Genomic DNA, 7198 nt, shown 5'->3' on the forward strand with positions numbered 1-7198 from the left:
GACATATAGTATGCTCCTGAGTAGGGAATGGACTAGATGCATTAGAAAATGTTTTTCCATAGATTTCACCCAACTATGGTTACCATGAAAAGGACTAAACAACCAAATCAAGATCAATATTGAGACCAACCTAAAGAAGATGATCAAAAAATACAATGCCCCTAACGAAGTATTTTTCCTTTAGTTGGACTAAGGATCCTACAGAGTAATGGTGTTTGATGTGCTCCAAACAAAAAGGTATGACAAAAACTCTACTATAGGATTACAAGAGTCTTCTCCACCAGATGAACTTATCACTTAGTTTGTTGATAGCATGGTCACCAACTTATAATTCCTTTGAGATGATGTGAATCCAAATATCTTACTCCTTCCCAAATGAATAGGATGAAAATGAAAACCTCTTCTCAACCCTAATTTCCAAAAGGAATGATCCAAATTGATTAAGCACAAGAAAGTGTTCAATGCATAAATGGATCAAGTGATGAAAAATAGGGAGAAAGGAGGTTATATGATCTTCCTATTGTGGGGGAGTATGTTCTTAAATCCTAAAATAGAGAAAAGACAAATACTAACCTTGAATATGGAAAATGTTGTTTTCTAATGTCTATATGTAGTTTCTGGAAAATCTACAACATATTCTGGACTAGAAATGTCGAGATGTAGAAAACCCAGATATATTTTGTATTTTTGAAGGGAGGTAGACCTTGACCTTGTTGGTGGGGCACAATATTATCTTGGGGCACAATTGTACCCCAAAAATTCAAACTTGACCTGCACTGCTCTGACAAAATTTATATTCACAGATCTTGCAAGTTCAACGAAATGGGTATCCAAATCTGCTCTTCAATTCATTTTATCCAAAGAAGATAAAGATTTTTGAATAGTAGAATTATGAGCTTTAGCTTGAGAACAATGCTTTTTACAACGTTCGTTAGCAAAGAGATTACATTTTGTTTTACATGAAATGTGTTGAGAACTAGAAGGAACAATTACAAGATACTTCATAGGTTCTATAGGAGGATTAATAGGATTACTAGCATACTGACAAGTACCAGGAGGAGCTTGATTAACAGATGTAGAAGCCATAGATAAAGGAGGTATGGAAGGTGTAGGCAAAAGGCCACAGTTAAGATCCCTAGGAGGTAAACTTAACTCAAGAATCTCTGTTTTCTTATAGACTTGATATGAATGGAAAAGATGATCAAGTCAAGTAGGACGTGAATTAGGTAAACAAGGCCAAAAGAAGTCAATGGTAGAAGCATCCCTGGGCCTAGAAGTATGGAATAAACTATGATTATATGTCTTCACTTCATCATCATAAACAAACTTAAGACATTTATGAATAGGTGAAGCAAAAACATGCATGGCATTTAACCATGATAAATCAAGCTTAACTTGAGATTTGATTAGAAGTAGGAATAACAACAAAGGTGGTGTTCACAATCTTTCAACAAAGTTCAACTAGTAAATCAATAGAACCAAATGATGGATAAAGAAAACCATTACAATTTTGAATCCATACATCTAATTTATCATAAAAATCACATTGCAAACTTTTCATAAAAAGATTTTCTTCTATAATAACATCGACTAAGGAGGTAGGATCAACAAGAAAACTATGAGTAGGTATCTCAGCAATCTTAGCATAAATATAAAGAGGACCATCAAGAGCTTTAATAGTCTCAGAATCATCAAAGGTAATCAAAAGTTCCTGAGATCATTTTTTCTTAGTTTATTGTTGAGGTTTAGGTTGAGGTTTCAATTTAGGCTTAGGTTTCAGTTCAGTGGAGCTAAATCTTGAGATTGAAGTAGAGGTTCAGTTTGAGATGGAGATATAGATTGAACCACATGCTCCACTTGATTAACCACATGATTAAGATCATCCATCTTTGAATCATACACAATATCCATAAAAGATGGTTGAGAAATAGTATTATTATCATGTGTAGGTAAACAATTTATATAGATTTTCAAATTTTGATTAGGAGGAGAAATAGACTTATTCCCACTACTGTCAAAATCATCAATAGATAAAGCATTAGAGTCAATTAAGTCCTGAACTTTATGTTTTGAAGAATAACATTTCTGAGTATCATGACCATTCTAGCGATGATATTGAGAAAAAGCTTTTGAATCAAAAGATTTAGCTACCATTGTAGCAGGTAGGAGGTAGAGTAATAATATTAGTAGTTAAAAACCTATTCATAATAGAGCATAAAGATTCAAAGAGAGGAGTAAACATACAATTCAATCAAAAAGTAGTGGATGCAAAAATGGCATTGTGAGATGCAACAACAACTCAATCAGCAACTTCATTTTCTTGTTTATTTATCTTGACATAGTTGTTCAATTTTTGAACTTTATTTGGATTAGGAGTGGCATCACCTTTATCAACAGGAACAGGAGCCATTAGAGTGGTGCTTTCAAACTGACTCACTTGTAATTGATAATGATGAAGCACTACACAAAGTTGTTGAAAAGAAGTAATTTTAGTAAGAAAAATCTTATCTCTAATATCCTTTTGAAAATTTGAAATAAACATGCATTGAATATCAATATCAGGAACATGATAGGAAATTTGAGCATGCAAATTCTTAAATTTACTAATAAATTTAGTCAATTTTTCTTTAGATTTTTGTTTACAATGCATGAAATTAGTCAAAGACACTTGCAAGCCAATGTTGTTTTGAAATTTTTGAATAAAAGCATTAGCAAGTTGAGGAAATGAATGAATAGAATAAGGAGTCAAAGAAAAAAACCATTGTAAGGCTTTGTCACAAAAATTTCAAGCAAACAACTTCACTAAAATCCTATGATCATGAGCATAGTCACTACAAAGGATTTGAAAGGTTTTAACATGATGAATAGGGTCTCCCTTACCATTATAATTCTCAAGATGAGGTATATCAGTTTGTTGAAGAATGGGAGTACAAATAATATCCTAAGACAAAGGGCTTCCCATGTCACAAGTAGGGCTACTAAACTTGTTTTGAGTAAGGATGCAAGTTGTTTTTGTTGTAAAGATGACACAGTTTGAGCCAAACTGATAACTGTAGAATCATGAGAAGAAATATGAGAACTAGAAACAATAGAAACACTAGGTAAAGTGTATGAAGCTACTGGAATAGAAGACAAAATTGGAGGAACACTAGGAACTATAGTTGGCATAGGAGTAGAATAAGTAAAAGGATCATTATGATAATAAGGTTGTGACATAGGAAGGGACACAAGAGGAAAACTCATAGGAATAGAGGGAACCGTCATAGTCACCAAAGATGGAGTATAAGTAGGAACACTGGGGAAAGGAATAGAAGAAGGTTCTACGCTAGTGACAAGAGCAGTCAATCCTAAATCTTGAGCTTCTTGAGATTAAGGTTTAATATTAGAATGCACAAGGTGTGTAATACCATGCAAGAGATTAACACCTTGGTCACTATCATGAAGAACTTTCTTAAGAGCCTCTATAGATTGAATAGAATCTTTATTATGGTTTTCTTCAAGAAGCCAATTACCCATTTTATCAAGTTCATTTGAAATTTTTTGGACTTGTTCAGGATGAAATTTTAAAGCATCATTCTCATCATGAGATAAGTGAGAAGAAATTTTCTCGATAATAGGATTAAAATCAGGAAGAATCAAAGATTCATCCATAATCCTAAGGAAAGGAGAAGAAGACTTAGGCTCAAAAGTACCCATAAGTCTTCGACTGCATCTAACCCTAAGATTAGAAGTAGGACTAGAAGTAATAAAGCTCATAAACCAATATAATGTAAATGAACTAAACTATAAAACAACAATATCTTTGTATTTTGAAAGAAATTTTGCAATTTTTTTGTATTCTTGAATTTAAAATGCAAGAGCATAATCTAAATTTAATCTTAATGCAAGAAAATATCTAATAAAATAAAATTATATATAACACCACAAAGCACAATAGGACATATAATTCCACAAAAGAAAAGAGGGTAAGTGTGTCAAGTTCACCAAAATGAATAGTGAAGGTGAACGCACAAGATAATATGAAAGGAAATATAACACAATAGGACATCTAATTCCACAAAAGAAAAGAGGGTAATTATGGCGGGTTCAGCAAAATGAATAGGATGAAAATGGAAACCACTTCTCTTTCCTAATTTCCAAAAGGAATAATCCAAATTGATTAAGCACAAGAAAGTGTTCAATGCAGAAATGGATCAAGTGATGGAAAATAGGGAGAAAGAAGGCTATGTGATCTTCCTATTGTGGGGGAGTATGTGTTTAAATCATAAAATAGATAAAAGAAAAATACTAAACTTGAATATGGAAAATATTGTTTTCTGATGTTTGTATGTAATTTTTGGAAAATCTACAACCTATTTTGGACTAAAAATGTCAAGACGAAGAAAACCAAGAAATATTTTGTCTTTTTGAAGGGAGGTCAACCTTAACCCTATTGGTGGGGGGCATAATCTTACCTCGAGGCGCAATTGTACTCTGAAAAGTTGACCTTGACTTACATTGCTCTAACAAAATTTATGTTCATAGATCTTGCAAGTTTGATGAAAAGGGTATCTAAATCTTTTCTTCAATTCATTTTTCCACACCTATATCTACAAGAGAAATTGTTTATTTGTTGGATGGGGGGTATGCCTCAGTCAAACCCTATTTTGGAGTTAACCTTGAAGTATAATTAAAATTATAATATGCATAAAAAATTTAAATGGAACTATTTACCTTGCTTATGTCGAAATCCTTGTGTAGGATTCAAATACTTGAATCCACAAGTACGAATGCTCCAAATGAATGTAGAAATGTATGTAGGATGTCTCAAATCAATTTCATTAGATCTTAAACACCAATCTTGAATGTATCTTTGCATAGAAGAAGGCTTGGATGAATGTGGATGGAGAAATCTTCAAGAAGAGGGCTCCATCGAGATTGAATCCTCCAATAGCTAACAATGGATCTACTTGATGAATTGGATGCTTGAAAACTTGAATGCTTGAATGTTTGATAGAATTTCACTTCATAGAATAATGGATTTATAAAGGTAAAAGTTCATCCAATCTCCTAATGCATCTTCTTCCTTAGAGAAAAATGAGAGGAGGAGGCTTCATTATATAGAGATCTAGGGCACAAACTCCTAGAGAAGGCCGACATAGGAACATTAAATCCCATTTAACATTAACCCCTAGTAATGGACCTAGATTAAATTTAATTTAAGAATCTACCATTCCAAAACCTAAAACAACCGACCTAGAAGTGGGAAAAGCAACTTTCTGAAGCAGTTTGTCAGAAATAGTCTAGAAATAGAGAAAGAGAAGAAGAACATCGGTAAAACTACTAGATCCATCCAAAGACCCATTCAAGATTCTTGACATGACCCCAAACCACTTACCTAGAGAGATAAATTCTCTTAATATAGAAGTGCTTCCATTTTAAGATGATACACCAGATTTTGTAGATTATGATACGCAAGCCATTCTAAGTTTAATTGTTTGAGTTTCCAAGACACTTTCACCTGAGTAATGACACATCTATCTCAATCAATAGATACAAACTGAGGAAACCTCTTGATAATGGGTAACCAAGAAACATATGACATTTAAGAGAATACCATAAATGATCAAGACATTGAGGTTCACCAAGAAAAGTTTGATACTGCAGAAAGCACATTTATGAAGGAAATTATAGAAGACCTTAATGTTTCATATAGTGGTACATCCTTAGATAGTGGGGCCTTGGCCTCTCCTCCTAAGAGGATGACACAAGGAGGAATGAAATAACTAGGGCCAAAGGCACACCCAGCTATCCAAACCACCCTACAAGAGTTAACACAAAGGAAAACACAACACAAGAACAACACTAAGGAGAGAGAGAACAAGATGTTTATATATTCATTAGATAATCAACATACATGCCCAGCTATAAGGCCTTTTGGGTTATGGCCAATTACAAAAATACAACTTTTAGATTCATGATCCAAATTCAAGTTAGCACTTCCAAACACATATCACATCCTTCCAATCCTCCCTATTCCACTTAAAACTCAATCCTAGACCTCCTTAAATACTTGTGTGGCCACATGTCGGCCTATCACAAAATTAAACCCTACATTGAACTCATGCAAAGCCACAAGTTAGCTCACATCAGATATTAACTACCTCTACCAAAATTAAATAAAAGAAAGCTCGGCCTAAACTGGAACCAGACACAGACTACACGACAAACAAACACTTCACCAAAACACTAGCACTCAAAAATCACACAAGCTCAGCATCAAAGAGTCACTTGACATTAACTATGAACTAGACATCCTCCAACACTTGGCAACCACGAAGGACTCGGCAACCAAAGGGTCACTCGACAACAACTAAAAACTGATGCTTGGCAATAATTGGTAGAATGAACAAAAGTGCAAGATTACAAGGCAACCTTAGATGCTCCTACATCAGACAACCAGGGTTGGAAGAAATGATTCTCCTGAATCATGCAAGTGAACCTAAGCTGAATCCAACTCAGATTAAGAAATCCATCTAGCATCTTCAATTGGTTTATTCTTCCACTTCACTAGATACTCATAGTAATATTTTCCTCTTGTGGTCTTACTAACTCTCTAATCTAATATCTGTTCAACTTCTTCAATCTACTTCTTAGGATAATCTTCTAACACAACAACTTCATCATCTAACTCATGATACTTATACAAATTAGTAACACTGAATATAGGAGATAGATCCATGTCATCAGGTAACTCGACTTCGTAAGCATTACCACTATCAAACTCCTTCAAGATTTTACAAGGTCCAAAATTCTTCATCTTCAGCTTACTGTATCTTCCAATAGGAAATCTTCCTTTCTTCAAATGAACCATCACTTCATCACCAACTTAAAATTCATGATGTCTTCTATACTTATCAACATTCTCCTTATACTTATGATTAATTTGAACAATCTTCAACTTCACTTCCTTATGCAAAAACTCCATAAAATTAGAAAATTCTTCCCCTATAGCACTTCTCTTTCCTCTACTAGCAACATCTCTCAAATCTGATACTCCTCTAGGCTGCATTCTATCAACAATCTCAAAAGATGTATTCCCTTTATTCCTATTCATAGAATTATTATATGCAAACTCAACTTGTGCTAATTCTACTTCCCAATTACTTGGCTTATCTCCCACTAAATATCTCAGCAAATTACCCAAGCTTCTATTCAT

Source organism: Cupressus sempervirens, chromosome 6, assembly GCF_028749045.1.
Source record: "Cupressus sempervirens isolate cs-2001-9-10 chromosome 6, ASM2874904v1, whole genome shotgun sequence".
Lineage (NCBI taxonomy): Eukaryota > Viridiplantae > Streptophyta > Pinopsida > Cupressales > Cupressaceae > Cupressus > Cupressus sempervirens.